The sequence below is a fragment of the Mus caroli genome, chromosome 8 (genome assembly GCF_900094665.2).
Source record: "Mus caroli chromosome 8, CAROLI_EIJ_v1.1, whole genome shotgun sequence".
In the NCBI taxonomy this organism is placed as follows: domain Eukaryota; kingdom Metazoa; phylum Chordata; class Mammalia; order Rodentia; family Muridae; genus Mus; species Mus caroli.
The window spans coordinates 116698501-116717423 of NC_034577.1; the positions used below are offsets into that span (position 1 = coordinate 116698501).

Consider the following 18923-nt stretch of genomic DNA (forward strand, 5'->3'; position numbering starts at 1 on the left):
GGAAGGCTGTCCTCTGGCCTCCACGGGCCTGTGCACACAAGGTGAGTGTTGCTCGTGGAAGGCTGTCCTCTGGCCTCCACGGGCCTGTGCACACACAGGCATGCAGAGGTGCTCCCCCTGCACACACAGGCATGCAGAGGTGCTTCCCCATGAGACAGGAGCAAGGAAGAATAGCAGGAAAGCTTGCACACAGCTGTCTGAAAGCGGCCTTGCTTCTCATCCAGCTCTTCATTCTCTTTACATGTCAAGCACAGCAGTCTCTTTCCTTCCTACCCATCGGAACTTTCAAAATAGAAATCAGACCTGTGATTCACAGAGAAAGCCTTAGAATGGCCCTTAAGTAAAACCTGGTAGCCAATTGGATGCCCCTACTATTTATTTGCTATGGCTCTGCTCATAGATGGAGACAGGACCATGGCTCTCAGATTCCACACAAAATAGTACCCACGATTCTGCTGGGGTTATGAATGATGAAAGACTCCTGTTAGGCTCTAAGTGCAGCTGCTTGTTATAGGCTGGGGATATAGCTCAGGGGTGCAGTGCCTGCCTCACATGCAGGAGGCCCCGAGTTCCACCCCCAGCACTGCATAAACCTGGTCTAGCAGGGCACGTCTATAACCCCAACCTTCGGGAGACTGAGTTCAAGACCAGCCTGGTCTATATGAGACCTTATCTGAAATAAAAGCAAAAACTCTTAAGTATGCAATGCCTGCCATATGTAAATCATTAATAATATTCCAACGGACTTTGCTAGTCTTCAATGAAAAACACATAAGCAAGGGAGCGCGGCCTGGAATCTGCAGACCAAATTCTCAAACATCCCCATTTCTAGAAGGAATCTTAAGGGTTGAACAGGCAAGGACAACAGAGTGCTAGGAACTCAGAATTAATTTCCCTCCAGTAAGCTGTATCAAGTAGCCCAAGCCAAGGTTTCCCCTCAACCTCCAACAGGACTAGGGCCACCCTGGGGGACCAAACTGACACTGGGAAAGGAAAAGGCAGACCACCAGATCATAGGAGATGGCAAGTGTGCCGCCTTGCCAAGCGTCAGTACTTTGGGCACAGTATCAGCAGTCTCCCAGATCCTGCAGAGCCCTGCTAACCCCTCTTCAGGAACTCCTGCCTCCCACAGCTGCACCTACATAGCTCAGTGGCAGCCACTTCCTGTGACCCTGGGAAAGATGCAGGAGGAAGTAGGAAGGCCACTTAGAATGAGTCACAATGGAATCCATAACTTACTTCAAAAAAAAAAAAAATTCAAGGCACAGAGAGCTCCTTCATGTCCAAACCCACAACTACAATCACTTAACCACAATGGTCAGGAACCACTCTTGTGGCACAAACTTCTGAAGCCCGGGGAACACAGCAGGGAGGTCCCCGCCCACAGGATAAAGATGCTCTAGGGAGGAGACACAAGAGGCAAGTGCAAATAAGTGATGCCCAGAGGTGCAAGCTGGAGCTGTACCCTGCTGAGGAGGACAGAGTGGGAGCACGGTAGGTAGCTGGAAGCCATCTTTCTATACTCGCCAGCCTCCTGTAGCCTAAGCGCTGCCAGGCTACTTCCTGAACTTGTTCTTATGACCAAACACCAGGAAAGAAGCAGCTTAGGGGAGGATGGGCTTATTCTGGCTCCCACGGAATCTGAGGATATGGACGCGCAGCAGTGGCTTGCTCGCATCTCCATGGCTCAGGAAACAGGAGCTCAGGCTGGTACTAATGGCCAAACTGAAACTGTTCCTGTGGGAAACAAGGACAGTTGGGCATGTAAAACATTGTGCACACCCAGTGATCTGCTGTGTGGGTCTCCACAGACTTCTGAGAGGTGTGGAGTGCCTGGTGCCCGTGTGGTTCTCACAACTCTGCCTTCTCTGTGCTCTGGGGCGCATTCTGAGTTTGGTACTGTGGCACTGTGGATTCGAATGGTTATTACCATGGTTATCAGCCATGGAACCCCCTTTCCAGTCAGGCCCCATTTCCTAAAGGTTCTCAAAGCATCTGGGGACCAAGTATTCAAACATGAGCCTGTGGGGACATTTCACACTAGAGCCATACAGGGAAACACGGGGCCTCCTCAATGAGCTAGGGACAGTGTGTGCCACCATCCTGTCATACAGAATGTCCCACTGTGAGGCTGCACTCTTCACATACTTCTGACGCATGTCTGCACAGACAGGTGACATGTCATATCACTCCGAACTCTGTGCAGTAGGCGGGTGTAATGGTGTGAAGCTTTCTCTAGCAGCCAAGCTAAACCAGAAACACCTCCATCCCCACGCCCAACCAAGGCATCGCAAGTAGTTCCAGGGACCAGGAGAAAGGCCACCAGGAAAGCCAACAGATGCACACAGATGCAATGGATAACCACACAGCCCATAGAGAGTGGGGTGTAAGGGAAAAGACTTCCACTTCTAGCACTTTAAAAACATCTTTCGTAAAACTCATACTTTTGCTCATATTTGATGATGGTCAGGAGATCCTGGCATGATAAAGAACATAAACAGATCTATGGCACATAAGTATGCATATATTTTATTTTGATTTTTGAGGCAGGGTCATACTGTGTAGCCCTGGCTGGCCTGAAATGTGTCATGTACACTAGACTGGCCTTGAACTTACAGAAACCCACCAGCTTCTTGGTGCTGAGGTTAAAGGCAAGACCCACGATGCCCAGCAGCACATATGTATACATACAGACACATGTATATATACAGACACAAGTATTCATACAAGCATATGAATATACACAAGCATTCAGAGAGTTGACTTTACAGTGGAAAGAGCCTGCAGACCCTTCTACAAAACAGCCATTGTTCACTGGATTAAGGCATTAAACACTTGAAACAGTAGCATTTCACTGGATGAATGACCAAAACTGTAATTCCTAAAATCCCTTATTAGACAGTTCAATACAAAGAGGAAACAGCCCAGAGCTATTCTGGAACCACATGAATCCCATGGTTCCACGGGAATCAAATTTAAAACACACCCCAGAGCACAGAGAAGGCAGAGCTGTGTTGGTCACATGGGCACCAGACACTCCGCACCTCCCGCAAGTCTGCGGGAACATGCACAACAGGTCTCTGGGTATGCATAATGTTTTACACGCCCAAGAGAACACGTGCATAAGGGCGCCATGCCCATGTTCCACAGCAACAACTTCAAACACCGGCTCTTTGCTCTGGTCTTCGGTGTAGGCGTGGCTGCAGTGCTGGCACATCTCTGTGATCCCAGCACTGAGGCTCCAGGGTGAAATCCAGGCTGGCCCAAGGAGACCCTGGCTCCAAAGCACCCAACAGAAAAGGTGTAACTGAACACACAATGTCCACCTGACTTTATGTGGACTCACCTAACTGGCAAGGGCCTCATCTGGGTGTGTCTGTGAGGTCAATTCCAGGGCACTTGCTGGGTAGGGAAGACCTGCCATGAGTGTGGGTGGCAGCATCCCACGGAACAGGGCCAGGATGAAATATGAGGGAAACAGAAGAGTCTGCTCCACATCGGGCCCTTCCACTCTTTCTGCCTGTCCTGAGGTGAGCTGCTAGGCCACGCCTTCCCTCCCATGACAGCCTTAGTGATGGGAAGCTAACTAATTCTCCTACTTTGGACTTCTGACTTCACCACAAACAAAGGGGACATTCCTCAGAGGACATGGCACACACACCAAGTGGGAAACCCGCAGTCGGAGTTCCAGACGCTCCTATAGCTGAGGGATAGCAGCACACAAGGAAGAGATGAGAGCTGAAATGTCCTCACTGAGAGCTAGAATCTTATCACCCAAGAGACAAACCTCTGAGTATGCCCTCTGTGTTCTAATTTGGTGTTAACTGAAGTGGGTCTTCACATTCACCCTAAATGTGAGCAGTACTATCACACGGCTGGGGTTTCCACACTGCTGAAAAAGAAGAAAGTAGGCTGAACACCAACCAGCATTCTCTCTTTTTCTGCCTAGATAGAATATGACCAGTGGCCACACACTTCTGATCTGCCTTTCCACCATGCTCACTATGAACCCAAAGAAACCGTCCCTTTCTCAAGCTGCTTTCATTACAGCAACAATCAATGTAACTGACTGTCCATCCACTAAACAGGGACAACACCAGGGAAGCACCGGCTCTTCCCCTAACTGCAAGGGACATAAGATGATGCAAGTCTTAGGGCAGGAGCAGCGGTCTAGCTCTATCCCATTTCCCATGTCCTTTCTCTTGGGTCTTTAGAAAGCCACAGGGTCCCCTAATGTGTCAGAGCCAGGTAGTCATTAAGCATATATTTCCTAATCACTAACTACATACAAAGCAGGTCTAACTAGGGACACAGTAAAACACAGACTCACTTCTGACTTAGAAAACCTCAGTCAGCAGAACTCGTAAAGCAAGTTAGGTGCCATCTTTCATAATAACCTGTGAGAAGGGGAAAGAGACTCAGCCAGTTACTAAAACCAAGCACTTCACATGTCCTAGTGCTTGGCTGTAAGAACATGATTCCTTGGAGCCCCCAAAAGGGAGCCCCTATGGCTAAAGATGACACACTGGGTGCCTAGGCAACTCATCAATCCCACCAGGGGTACAGGAAGCGGTATCAAGGGTCAGCTAAGTTGCAGGCGGCACATTCTTTCCTTCACGTTTATTTAGAGGAGGGGAGGCGCGCATACATGCCCCATGTGTGAAGGACAGAGAATGACTTTCAGGAGTCAGCTCTTTCCTTCCGCCACATGGGTCCAGGGTTCAAACTCAGGAGTCAGACTAGGTGGCCAGTGTCATTACCCACCCCAGCCTCAGCAGCACTCCTGAGAGGAAGGGCTGAGTTGTCAACAGAACCAAATTCCAAAACAAAGGAACTAGTAACAAGGAAACAGAACAGCAAGGTGACTATCACAGAACAGTCCTGGACTCAGGGCCAGCCATAGACACAGAGAAAGCAAGCAGAGCCAGCCTGCTCCTCCTCTGAGTGCTCAATACCAGGCAGACAGAAGGAGCTCTGCTCACTGGGCCCCACTTTGACAACTTTGATGCAGAGGTGAATGGCTCTCTAGATCAACCTGTGGGGTCATGACCCCTTTGGAGCCACATATCAGACATTTGAGATTTATAACAGTAGCAGAATTACAGTTATGAAGTAGCAACAAAAATAATTTTACAGTTGGGGATTATCACCACATGAGGACCTGTATTGAAGGGTGGCAGGGAAGGTTGAGGACAGCCACTGCTCTAGAGAATTTGTTCTGAAACAGTAAAGTTACAATGACAGGTAGCATAGGCTGTGTTCTATAGTCTATATAGTCTATATTTTATATATTCTATAGAAACTTCCTAATGTCAGGCCTGGTGGCGCAGCTCTGTCTTTCCAGCTACTCAGAAAGCTGAGGCCAAAAGATCCCAAGATAGTTCAAGACTAGCTTAGGATAGTGAAGGAGTTTAAGGTCAGCCTGGGCAACTTAGTCTGAAAAGAAAAACAGAAAGAGCAGGGCAGGCATCCGACTCACTGAGAGAACACCAGACCAGCATGTATGAAAGCAGAGTTCAAGCCTTAAGCATTGCAAACAAAGATTAAAAACTGTTGAGGGCTGAAACCATCAAAAAGTGGTATTCAATCCCCACTCCTCCAGGCCCCGCTGAGTGACTACGGGAAGATCCCCTTTGGAAGTTGTTTAGGGCCTATTGGGAACGTAGCTCAGTCACCTTGCCTGGCTGTGCTAAGGCCACAGGTTCAGTTCTCAATGCAGTCAGAAACCACACGGTAGGAGCTAAGCAGTGGAGAACCCTGGGGAAAGCAGGCTGTGCTCTCGAAACTCTTTGCCCAGTGACAGCCTCACTATGAAACAAGAGAAAGATGTGTGTGTGTGTGTGTGGTGGGGGTGTCAGATGAGATGTGAGGTCACTTTACTAAATGTTCTCTCACTCTCACACGCACACTCAGATACACAATCACATGCACATATTCTCACACATACTCACATGCACACACACATGCCTACACACACACATTCACATACACACACATACACCCCATGTGGGGACCTACCCCAATACACATCTTTTCTCCTGTTACTTTCTTCTTCTCTTTCGTTGTTTTGAGATGGAGCCCCAAATCTGTAGGCCAGACTGCCCTCAAACTCCCAGCAATCCCCCTGCCTCAACCTCTTTAGTGCTGAGATCACAAGGGCTACCATATACAGTCTTATGTTATCTTGATTAAAAGCACTGATAATAGTGATGGCTAGAGTTGGTTTCATTAATATACTTATGCATATTTAAGTAATATGGTTAGGGTAGCAATGCCAAATGCATATAAACCTAACCTCCTTAAAATCTGCTTTTGTGTTGATTTTGTGAGACAGGGTCCCATGTAGCCCAGGCTGTTGCAGAACTCATTATGTAGCTGAGGATGGCTTTGAACTCCTGGTCTTCCTGCCTCTGCTCCCCAGGGCTGGGATCATCAGAGTACAGCACCACACGTGGCTTGGTTCTGTTTTCTAAGTTTTATAGATGGGTGGAAACAGTGGTGCGCATGAAGGCATTGCTGCTCCACTTACATCCTTTCTGGCACAGAGATGCTCCATGACAATCACACTCAGCTCACAGCCTGTCGCGCTGTCCACTACTCAGTCTCCACACAACATAGCATAGGAAACAGGTCTCAGAAGCGGCCTGTACTACTACAGTGGCTCTGGCAGGAGAACAGCATCAGATCTGAGCTGCAGAGCAGTCGCCACTATTGTCACTCTGAACTCAGGGTCAGAGACCATCAAACCAATTTACCCTTGAAGTTGGGAGACATTTGAATTCCAACTGCATGGTTACCGCTCCTTAAAAAGGGTCATAGCTGAATGCAATTGGCAGAGAAAAGCGATTCCTGAGTCACTGATTTCAAAGGTAAACCTAGCAACTGTAAATCCATATACGGAGGTTCACTGTACACAAACTTACAATACACGGAATCCAGCAGAACTCATAATCATGGGAAATAGAAACCATTCTGGCCAAGCAGACATTTTTATTGCTCTAATACATGTATTTTTAAACAATAAAGAAACAAAGGGGGCTGGCAAGATGGCTCAGTAGGTAAAGGCACTTGCTGCCAACCCTGAGTTCAGTCCCAAAAGTGGGTGTGATGAGAGGAGAATCGACTTCTACACGTTGCCCTCTGACCTACACACACACCATGCCACACACACAGACAGACACACACACACTCACTCTAAATAATAAAAAATGAAATGAAGAGAGAGACAGAGACAGTGACAGAGAGACAGAAACCAATATTTTTGGAGCCAAAAGGAAATGATTTATACTTTATCCAAACTCACCTGGGACTAGAGAATGCTCCCTTGAGGCTCCCACCCCTTCTTCTCACCCAAAAAGGAAGCACTTGTGTAGGTTCAGGAAGAGAATCTAGACCTCGAGTGTTTGTAGTGCTCAGGGCTTGACTTCATAATTTATTCAAGTAAACAAGCATAGTCAGTCCACGTTCTCTTAAGACCCACTGTGTCTTTGTAAAGATGCTTATCTAAAACTACCTCCACATTGAGGTCAGAAGTCTAAAGACAAGTCAAGGTTCTCTAAAGCTGGGTTTAACAAGTACTGATGGAATCAAGGGTGAGGGGCAGGTCCATGTAAACAGAAACACAGTTGGGAGGCCTGTGCACAGCCTTGTCAAGCCAGCTTCAATTACCAGATAATAATGATTTGTACTAACACCTGTTTCAGAGACAGCTCTTCAAGTATCCAACCAACTGTCCCTTTTATCTCAGGTGAAGAGGATTCCCCAAGCTCTGGAAAGGTGACTAAGCTCAGGTATCAAAGAGCCCATGCAAAATCATACGGGGAGAGGGGTTGCACCTTCCAAATGTATACTGAATAGCTTTAACCAAGATGATGAACCCACTAACGAAGCTAGAAGTTACAGCGCTAAAGCAGACGCTCTTGGCGAGAGCCTAATGTTTTACAATAACAAAATCATGTTCTAAAAAACATCCACTTAAGCCAGACGGTGCAACTCTCAGCCGCAGTCCCAGGCCGAAGCTCCACCTCCACATCCTAACTGGATGCTGTGTTGTGCTCTCTCCATCCTCCGGAGGAAATGTCTACACGGCTTCTTATGCAAGTTCACCTCACCCCATCTATAGGTAGCACGTGGGTACTGAGGGAAGCCCTTCCTGTTTCCTTATGTTCCCCAGACATTTACCCAGTTGGGGTTCCCCCCCCGCCCCTTTAGCTATTTATGAATACACTTTAATTTAGAACATACAAATTTAACGTTATATTTTAAGCCAGCCAAGCCACAAGAAATAACTATAAAGCCAAATTCCAATTTCTTCAGCTAATAAGCCTGCCTACCACCAGGGCAAGACTTGGGCTAGCTGTGAGGTTTTACAAGAATCGGGGTGTAGCAGAGCACACCGGTCATCCAAGCCAATCATGAGGCAGGGGACCACAAGTTCAAAGCCTGTTTGAGCTACAGCGTGAGGTCAGCCTAGGGAGCTTAGTGAGACTATTTCAAAATAATAGTAAATGGCTCACTGTTTTGAAATAACAATAAATGAGGCTGGGAATGTAGCTTTGTGGCAGGGTGCTTGTCTATCATACCCAAGCCTATAGGTTTAATTCCCAAATCCGACCCCCTGAAAAAAAAAAAAAGTACTTAACCCAGAATGTAAGAATCTGCTGTGGCCACTGGATCGGTTAACTAGAGGCACTTGTTTAATGACTAGACTGTACTAGTCATTAAAAAGCCGTGCTGGGAAGAGACAAGCCAGATCTCACCAGGGGAGAAGGAAACGCAGAGGTCCGTGACACAACCCTCAGTATGACTCAGGCAGACGCACTCGGCTACAGATCTTCCTCAAATGCTGCCGGTCAACCCTTAGGCAGGAACAGCCTCACACGCGCCCAAAACTGAAGATAGACTGTTCTTCCCACCCCCAACCCCTGCAATAGATCCCATTTCTGCCTGTTCCGGAAACCTTTCCAGCTAGCCGTAAACAGCACGTCGAAATCTATGCAGCTCTTATCACCAAACCCACCCAAGAACTCCACATTCTCCAAAGACATCAAGACCTCCGCGATGCAGAGCGGAGTAACAAGCAGCTCGCTCATTCATAGTTTCCTCTGGTCGCTAGAGATCAAAGCCCACTTTCCATATTTGAAAAAAGAAATATAATAACCAGTTTAAGCCTTACAGGGGAGTACTATGTTTCAAATAAAGCAGCAGTTTGGGATAGTTTCTTCCTTTCATTCCAATTTGTAAGACGTTAAATAAATAAATAAATCCCAGCCTAGACTGCAGACGCAGGAAACTCAAGCGGGCAGCGGACTAAAATGCCTGTCATAAGAAAGCCATCTAGTGTTAAAGTTTAGAAGTGAAACCGCAGACAAAAGGAACATTTCTGGGACTATTTTGAAGTTACTGGGGAAAACCAATGTGAATAACCAAGACGCCCCGTTTTCCTCGGATGACTTGGGTTTTGAGGTGCTCTGCATTCTGCCTTTCCCCCTCGCTATTTGGCCTTCTTTCTCAAAGCCATCCTTGCGCAGACCGAGGCAACTCCAAGCAGAACCCGAAGCGCCTAAGACCTGTTTTGACCAAAATCAGGTATCGCCCAGCCCCAATTCTTGAGGACGCACTTGCTGTCCGTTCGCCCGTGCTGACGTTGGCCCGGACTGAATTAATGTAGCCGAGGATGGTTAATGACGACAAACGTCTCCCCGAGGGGTGACGCCAAGTTGTCCTCGGCTCTCGTTCTCGGGGAGACGAGCCGAAATTGATTCTCGGGATTCTGCGACCAGGCTCAAATGAATGTGCCGGCGCGGCCGGTCGCTTCCCGACCGCGGTCCTTACCCGCGGAGACGCGAGCCCGCGCGTACAAAGGAGCGGGAGTCCCGGGGGAGCGGCCCGCAAGTTGCGCGCAGCCGGGCAGGTCCGGTCCCCGCGCCCTGTACCCCGAGCCCCGCGCCATCCGACGCACCCCGCACCCCCCGGCACGCACCTCGGAGCCGCGGTCCTCTGAACCCCGCCAGGGCCGGCGCGCAGAAGCCGGGGCCTCGCCGCCCGCCGCCGTCCCGCGCTACCCATGGGCGCGCTCCCCGCGCGGCCGCTGCGCCCGCGGCTCGAGCTGTCGCCAGGCGCCGCGCTGCGTCCTCGGCCGCCCGGCTCCGTCTGCAGCCGGCTCCCGCCGCCGCCGCCCGCCCCGGCACCGCCCCCACGCGCTCCGCCCCCGCCTATTGGCCGGTGCTCCGAAAGACCCCACCCCGAGCGCGCCGCCCCCTCTCATTGGCCGGTGGCCGGACGGTCCCCGCCCCTAAAGCTCCGCCCACGCCCATTGGCCAACCGGACAGGCCCCGCCCCGAGCGCTCCGCCCACGCCCATTGGCGCGCCTCCTGGCCAGACTCTCCTCTCGCGGTCGGGCGCGCGCGAGCGCGAGCGTCTTGGGAGAGCGATTCTCCAGGTCGCGGCGAGCGCGAGGCCTCGGCTTGCAGGGACAGGCGGCCGGCTTCGGAGTGCTCGCGAGCCCGGGTGCCCTCGGAACGGGTGCTCTCCGGGTGTGGACTCTCAGCCCTACATGCTCGCACCATGTCCGGACCCTTGAGAGTCACCAAGGCCTGGCGAAGCCCGAGGGATGCACTTGACGCAAAAGTGCAAGCTGTAGTCGCGCGGGCCGGGGAACCTGTGCCAGGTGCCATGCACGAGCGGGCCCACGCCTGCTCTCGGTGTTCCGGCCCTGTCTACCCCCTTCGCCCCCAACCCCCGGGAGCCTCACCTGCGGCCGGCTGCAGAAGAGCGGCGTTGGGCTCTATTTTGAGATGCACGGGCGGGAGGAGTAAATAAGGCCGGAGCAGGTGGCAGAGCTGGCTTCACGCTAAGTCCCCAGAGTCCCGAAATGGTTTGTTTGGGACTTTGAACTCCTCCCTGGAAGAGATAATGTTAATAATGTTATCTCTCCTTCCCTGTCGCAGTGCTTCCTACTACGAGCACACATCCTGGTGAAGTTTAAACAGTGGGTCCCCACCCAAGCTATATTTCTCTGCGTGCACATTGTCCAATCTCTTATATATCATTTTATAATACAGGTGTAACGCGTAGGAATGGGCCTTGTAAAACATGTCAGCAACCTGTATATCACATTATTCTCCTGAGATTTCCAGGTTTTGAGGTCTTTCTGGATGGTCTCCCTATACCTACCGTTTGCGGAAGTTGTGTATGCATTCCACAAACATGAAGTCTGATAAAAGTCCTGTGCTGCAGTGCTTTCTGGGAACCTTCTTACCAGCCCCTGCTCTGTTGCTTGGGGGGGAGGTGGGGGGAGGGGACAGATTAAACCGGGGCAGAGACTGTGGGATACAGCGCCAGAGAGGAAGGCAGGGTGTGGCTATGGGCTCAGGTATCTTACAGAAACAAATATAAAATGCCTCTTTTGGCGAAGGTATGGAGATTGCTGGGGTTTCCAAGAAAAATATCAGGTATTCAACAGAGCTTGTCTAAAAGCCAGCGTGAGTCAGATTCCTCAGAAGTTAAGGGCATTCTATGCTTTTGCCAGGGACCTGGCTTCTGTACCCGGCTCTCAGTGGCAGCTTACAGACATCTGTCAGTTTCAGAGGATCAAAGGCCCTCTTCTGGCTTCTCTGGTCATTGCAGCCATGCGGTGGACATACATGATTTAAAGCAATCTCTCAAGCAAATGAAAGCTAGAGAGAGCTACCATAGGTTCATCATCTCCTGTTACTGTCCCGTGTGCCTCCCTCCCTGCCCTTCAAAGGCCTCATTACCCTGGGAATTCTTAAGAAAACAGAATCTAGGGACTCTCGCTCTCCAATTCTAAACTTTTTAAAAACTTCTGATGAAGTAATTCCTACATCAGTCTTTTTTTTTTTTAAGATTTATTTATTATTATATGTAAGTACACTGTAGCTGTCTTCAAACAGACCAGAAGAGGGCACCAGATTCCATTACAGATGGTTGTGAGTCACCATGTGGTTGCTGGGAATTGAACTCAGGACCTTCGGAAGAGCAGTCGGTGCTCTTAACCACTGAGCTATCTCTCCAGCCCCCTACATCAGTCTTAAGAGTTCAAAGAGGGGCTGGAGAGATGGCTCAGCCTTAAGTGCACTGGCTGCTCTTCCAAAGGTCCTGAGTTCAATTCCCAGCAACCACATGGTGACTCACAACCATCTGTAATGGGATCTGGTGCCCTCTCTGGCATGAAGGTGTACATGCAGATAGAACAGTCATACATTAAATAAATAAATCTTTAGAGAGAGAGAGAGAGAGAGAGAGAGATCGTTCAAAGAGGTACCAGCCAATCCAAGGAGTTGATCTGGTCAGCTAATCTGCCTGCTGCTTGCATCTGCCAGTTTGGTTTCCTTAACAAGCCCCAAGATTTGACCTTCAAGGATACTTACAGAGCAGTAAAGTTCAGTGGCTAACTTAGTGAAGATATAGGGCGCTGCCTTACTTCCTCCTTTCCCTTTCTACTCCAGCCTTCCCGATAAAGCCTTTCTTTTTATACCAAATGAATAGTCATAATTTGCAACAAACAGGTGTTGGTTTTATACATAGTTCAGGGCCTGATGTGGTTGGTCACCATACGAGGCTTCAGGACAAGGGGCAGTTTGAGAGCAGAGTGACCTGGTGTCTGCAGAAAAACCTCAGGGAAGGCAGCAAAGACCGTGCCAGAGCTGTCAGACGGGAAAGGAAGGAATGCCAGTGGTGTAGCTTGGCTGAAGTGCACTTGCCTGACATGTGTAAAGCTCAGAGTTCTACCTTTAGCTCCAGAAAAAAGAAAAAAAAAAAAAACCACCTAAAACAGGAGGAGATAGAGGGACAGTGCCAACAAGAGGTGGCATGGGGCCTGCCTGGAAAGCAGCCATGCCCTCTGGCCTGGCACGGTGTCTCTGCTTGTGCAATGCACACATGGATGCCACTATCTTCTGCTAGTCCTGTTTGCTTGGAGTTGGGGTTTGTCGCAACCTATGGCTATGCTTATTCCCCTATCTTCCACAGTAGAAGCCTCTCACAACAGGGCGTGGCCATGTGAGTACAATAGCAAATGCCAGGTCCTGCATCATTTAGGTTTTTTTGGTTGATTGGTTGGTTGGTTGCTTTTTGTTGTTATTGTTCTTTTGAAAGTAGGTATCTCTATGCACTTCTGGCTGTCCTGACCTTGCTCTGTAGACCACACTGGCCTTGAATTCACAAAGATCTGTCTGTCTCTGCCTCCCAAGTGTTGGGAGTAAAGCCGTGCACCACCACGCCTGGCAAGAATGTATCTATTTATGTCTATTTATGTATTTTGTGTTTATGGATGTTTTACCTGCATGTGCATTTACACACCAGAAGAGGGCATTAGATGCCACAGGACTACAGTTATAGACGGCTGTGAGCTGCCATGTGGGTGCTGGGAATTGAGGTAAAGATCTCTGAAAGAGCAGCCAGTGCTCTTAACCACTCAGCCACCTCTCTGGCCACAAAATGTTTTTAAGAAGTGGCTTCAGTGGCTGGAGAAATGCATCATCGGTGGGTAAAGCCCTCAGTGCGTGGGCCTGATGTCCTAATTGGGATATGCCACTAGTCCTGACCAAAGCAAGGCCTGTATTCCTTTGAAGTGAAAACCAAGAGAGCAGTGTATTATAGGACCATGTGCTAATTGCCATTGTATGACATAATGTATATACTGTCCCAGGAGCCCACGAATGACACCTGTAAAAACCTCAGCTCTGTAAGCACACATGGAAACCTGCTCTTCCCAGGGCACTCTGGTAACAACGGAAGAAGACAGTCTTCTTTAAGTAAGGAGGCAGCTGCCCTCAGGAAGAGGAAACATAGCTGCATTTCTGCAGGGAGCAGATTTAAGCTGTGAAAAGCTGTCATATTTAAAATGTCACTGTGAACCTAAAGTAGCCTAGATCTCCACAGAGACCCAGAAAGATGCATCGGATGGAGTGATCAAACTTAAGGTAAAGTTGAGCATGATAGCCCACACCTGTAATCCTGGCACTTGGGAGACCGAGGCAGGAAGATTGCTGCAAGCTCTAGGCCAGCCTGGGCTACATAGTTAGTTGCAGGCATGCCTGGGCTACTACTTGAGATCCTGTCAAAAACAAAACAAAAACAAAAACCTTATTGACAGGCACCTTTGATCTGATTAAGTTTTTCCTGATCTTAACTGTGTGTTTCACAGATGAGGAGTCCTATATGTTGGTCTGTGTCCCACCCAGGAACCTCTAAGATTTCCAGGATGGTGGATGATTTCTTTTCTGGTGATTTAAACGCTTGGCCAAAGCTACTTACGATTCCTACTCCAGTGTCTTCATGCCAGGCCTTCAACAAAAGTTGGCCAACTGTCCTGAAAGGTGTTTCAGGTCCCAGTGCCTCCGTGTAAGGAGGGAGGAAGGAGGAGGAGAAGCTACAGGCCAACCCAGAAGGGTCTTCATCACTGCTCCAACTCTGAGTCTGGTCAGCAGAGGATTTAGAAGTTTCCAGATACTCGGCTCAGAGGACTGAGTCTAGTTTGGAAGTGTGTGTAGCTACAAAAGTAGCATCTTATGTATGTGTGTAGTCATATAAGTAACATCTTACATATGTGTGTAGCTAGATACATAAGTAACATCTTATATATGTGTGTAGCTACATAAGTAACATCTTAAAATTCTATTTTCTCCTCTAAATAGGTAAAGTGGATGATAAAGGCCCAAGGACAGAGGTGAGTGAGGCCTCTGAGTACAGAAAACCGGGCAGGAGCCATGTTCACTGTTTCGACTGCCTGACTTAAGATGGGGCTGGGCAAGAAGTTGGTGGCTGAGAGAGCGCATGAACACATTGCAGGAAGACAAGGGGGTTGCTTCTCCTACATCACACCAGAGCAGACTTCAGGGTCACACCTTCATCCTCTAAGTGTGTTCCTAAGACACACTAAGCCAGTGTCTTTTACTTTGTTATTGCACAATAACAATGCATTGTACATTGGACTGATCTGTGAGCAGCTGTTATTTCTCACCACTAGATGGCGTCTACCAATAGTGAGGTTCAGGAGCTGCACACCCAGTCTGCCAAGCAATAATTCTTGAGAGATCGATACAAGAAAACATTTATATCCATTTATATACATGTGTATTCACTTCGTACCTGTGATTTCTTTTTGATACTGGCTATGTATCTACAGCCACCTGTCATTTGGCAAACCACGGAGGTCTTCAGGAACATTTTAACGGCAGTTGAATACTAAACAGCTCTGGGGCCATGTAGGTTGGCTGCTGTGTAAGCCTAGTGACCAGAGTTAGATCCCTGGCACCCAGAGTATAAGGAGAAAATGGCCACTTAAAGGTTGTCCACTGACCTCTACATGAGTGCCTAGGCATACTCTGTGCACAGATACAAATGATGACGATGATGAATTTAATTTTAAAAATAATATGTAAGCATTTTCATTGTGCAAAGCATTACATTAGACACCTCACAGTACTTGGTGACAATTCCTGAGTCACTCTGAAATACCAGGTGGCAAAAACAAACAAACAAACAAACAAAAAAAAAAAAAACTATACGCCCTTGGTTTAAAGAAGTTGGAAGCAATATGGGGAAAACAGTGTGCCGGTGCATTGCGTCTTGTCTGGTCTCTGCTCTGGGGGAAGTTCTTGTTTGTCAGCTTCCATGACACAAGCCTTGAGAAAGTCAATTTAAAGAATTTGCTCCACCCTCACTTGCCTCTCTGGCTTCTGTCTCTGTTGTGGTGAGGTAAAGCAGCAAGGTGGACTGCCTTGAATAGAGCAGAGCCGCTCACCTTAGCCAAGGGAAAGGAGCACAGAAGTGGGGGAAACCCATTTGAAACACAGTCTGAAGGGCCTACCTTCCTTTAAAGACCCCCCCCCATTCTAATTTCCCAGTACGCTCCAGCAATAGCCCACCAATTGTAGACAGGCGAAGGATTGATTCGCGGATGACGTCAGAACCCTTGTGTTCCAGTCTTCACAGAGCCCCGCCTCTGAACGCAGCCCCACTGGGAACCAACCCTTAAACCCATGAGCCTTTGAGGGCATTTCAGATCTGAATCCTACCACGGTCTCGTCCAAATACAGAGGTGGAAATGTTTACAACTCTTAAATCACATAAAGAAACAGATGTTTGGGGAGATTCTTACAAGTTAAAGGGAGAAATGAGGAGCAATGTAAAATGTCTGTCAAGTCCCGGTAGTTACCGCACCCCAGTTCCACGTGGAGATGCCTCCTCCGCCTGATATCTGCTTGTCTGCCTTATAGCTACACTCTTTACTTCCGGTGGGGGCCTCAGTGGAAAAAATGCTGGGGAGAGACAGAAAAGCAAGAAGAGCAAAAGGCAGCCAAAGAGTCACCAAGTGTGGCCAAGGGCAAGCTGTGCCAATTCTAGCCACAACCCTGAAGACTGGATACATGAACATGCTTTTGTTGTTGAGAGAGTTCATGTTTCAAAGCTAGTGTGCAATTAGAGAGAAGGGAGCCAGGTGTGGTGGCTCATGCAGGTAATCTCCGCTCTCAGGAGCTTGAGACAAGAGGATCCCTGAGTTCAGAAACAGGACAAGAACCTCCCAGAACGAGAAGGAAACATAAAACAAAGCCAAAGGACCTTGGTCCTCCTGACCCCAATGTTCCCAGAAACTGAAATCAGAGAATCAGAGAAAAAGAAAGAAAGAAAGAAAGAAAGAAAGAAAGAAAGAAAGAAAGAAAGAAAGAAAAGAAAAAAGCTGACAGCAACAAAATTTTACTTCCTTATTTCCAAAAATGGTAAGGAATGACTAAGCAAGGGGCTTGTGGCAGCCACCACAGGGAAGCATCCAACACTCAAGTGAATCACAGATTTTGTCTGCAGCTCAATGGTGGACACCCAGTCTATCAAGCTTACCTCCCCCCGCCCCCCGCCCCCAGACTGTGTTCGCTGAGCATTCGGGATAGATGTTGTGATGATACGCCACACTGGCTGCCAGTCAGTCCCTCCTGGGGTGCCTTCTTTCTCTGGCCTCCATGATCCAGAAAGGAACTATCACTAAACAGTGACTCTCTAGATCCACAAGAATATCTCACATCGACTGCTTCCAAACCCCTGCTAACTTGAGACCTCACTAGGCTCTGTCTGCTGCAGTTCCTGCTTCAGGAACAGGCTACCAATTCATCTGGCATGGCCACCAGACTTCTCCCCTGATCACTGCCCTCTTGTTCTCCTCCAGCCCTCAGCCAGGCCTTCTGTGTTCTCATGTGCCCATCTGTGTTTCTGGTCCAACTCTGCCCCCACACTATCCTATGTGACCTGGAAAGCAGCAGAAGTTGTCTGTCCATTTCACTGTCTGTATGTCTCATTGTCTCCTGCTGGATCTCTTCCAATCCCTCTGCTCCCTTGTGCTCTTGCATGCCCTCCCTCATGGGATCAATCACTTCGCCTTGTTTCAGGTCCCTCAAGGATTCCCTGCAGTCCCAAGAGAAGCCTTATGTCTTGGTCTGGCCCATCCTGTGCCCCAGCCTCCAGCACGATTCCTGTCCTCTCTCCTCCACAGAGCTGATCATCACCTTTTAGTCATTGAACACCTCCTCTATTCTCTCAGCATTATCTTCTTCCTTCCCCACACCTCCAGCCAGCCAGCTCCTGCTTTTTCCTTCTCAGATGGAACATCTTCAGAGAGCCTTGACACCCCACACTAGGCTAGGACACCCCATCATGAACCCCTAGTGATTTCTTGCACATGACCAAGTCTTTTCCACCAGAATATGACCCAAGGAAGACAAAAGTTTCTCATTTCCTCCCCCATGTAATAATTCCACCAGAGACCCTAATATTAGCCCCAGATGGTCCTCTGCACCTGTCTCTGGGGACCCAGGAAGTGTGCCTACTAGGCTGTCTTTGCTGTGGGAGGGTCCCATGTGCCATCAAGGAATAGGTAACTCTTTACACAAAAGGTTGCAGTAGGTGACCTAGAGCTGTGTAACTAGAAAGGACAGGTGGTTTCAAGACATGACAACATCTGTCCCTTGCACTAAACTGGGAGAAACAGTGACGACCTTTAAAACCATGACTTAGAGGCTGACAAAAGGACTCACTGGGTATGATGGTTTATTTACGCTTGGGCCAGAGAGTGGCACTATTAGGAGGTGTGGCCCTGTTGGAGTAGGTGTGTCACTGTGGGCGTGGGCTTTAATACCCTACTTCTAGTTGCCTGGAAGTCAGTATTCTGCTAGCAGACTTCAGATGAAGACGTAGAACTCTCAGCTCCTCCTGCACCATGCCCACCTGAATGCTGCCATACTCCCACCTTGATAATGGACTGAACCTCTGAACCTGTAAGCCAGCCCCAATTAAATGTGGTGTTTTTATAAGACTTGCCTTGGTCATGGTGTCTGTTCACAGCAGTAAAACCCTAACTAAGACACTGGGTAAGAGGCCTGGCTGCTCTTCCAGAGCACCTGGGTTTCATTCCCGGCACCCATGTGGCAGCTCACAACCATTGTAACTGCAGCTCCAGGACGTCCAATACCCTCTTCTGGCCTTCATGGGCATCAGGCATGCACTTGGTGCACATACACATGTGGGAGCAAAAATATTCATACACATAAAAATTAAAATAAAGCTAATTTTTAAAAAATCATCACTTTAAACCTGGGTGTGGTTATTTGCAGCTGTGAACACAGCATCTGCAAACAGGCAGGAAGTTTGAGTTTGCAGTTAAGTGAGGCTACACAGATTGTTTAAAAACAGCTCAGGCTATAGAGGGAGACTTCCTCTCAAAACGCCAAAGATAGACAAGTATATAATCCGACGTGGAAACTTCTGGCGCCTTTGGAAAGTCAGTTATGTCAAATGATGTTTTGCTGGGGCACACAGGTGGAAGGATGTTTTGCTAAAGCAGACATGTGAAAGGACATGTGATATTTAGGCAGAATTTAAACTATGACCCCACAGACAGTGGGAGCTTG

General features: G+C 48.6%; 1 protein-coding gene across 2 annotated transcripts in view; it reads right to left on the bottom strand.

The window, feature by feature from the left end:
* The window catches only part of Sipa1l2 (signal induced proliferation associated 1 like 2), a 151248-nt gene extending 141183 nt beyond the window's left edge, over positions 1-10065 (bottom strand). For both annotated transcript variants that reach the window (XM_029480756.1, XM_029480755.1), the window contains exon 1: positions 9983-10065. The gene's annotated coding sequence lies outside the window, so the exon portion shown is untranslated. The remainder of the gene's footprint in view (positions 1-9982) is intronic.
* Between the last annotated feature and the right edge of the window lie 8858 nt (positions 10066-18923).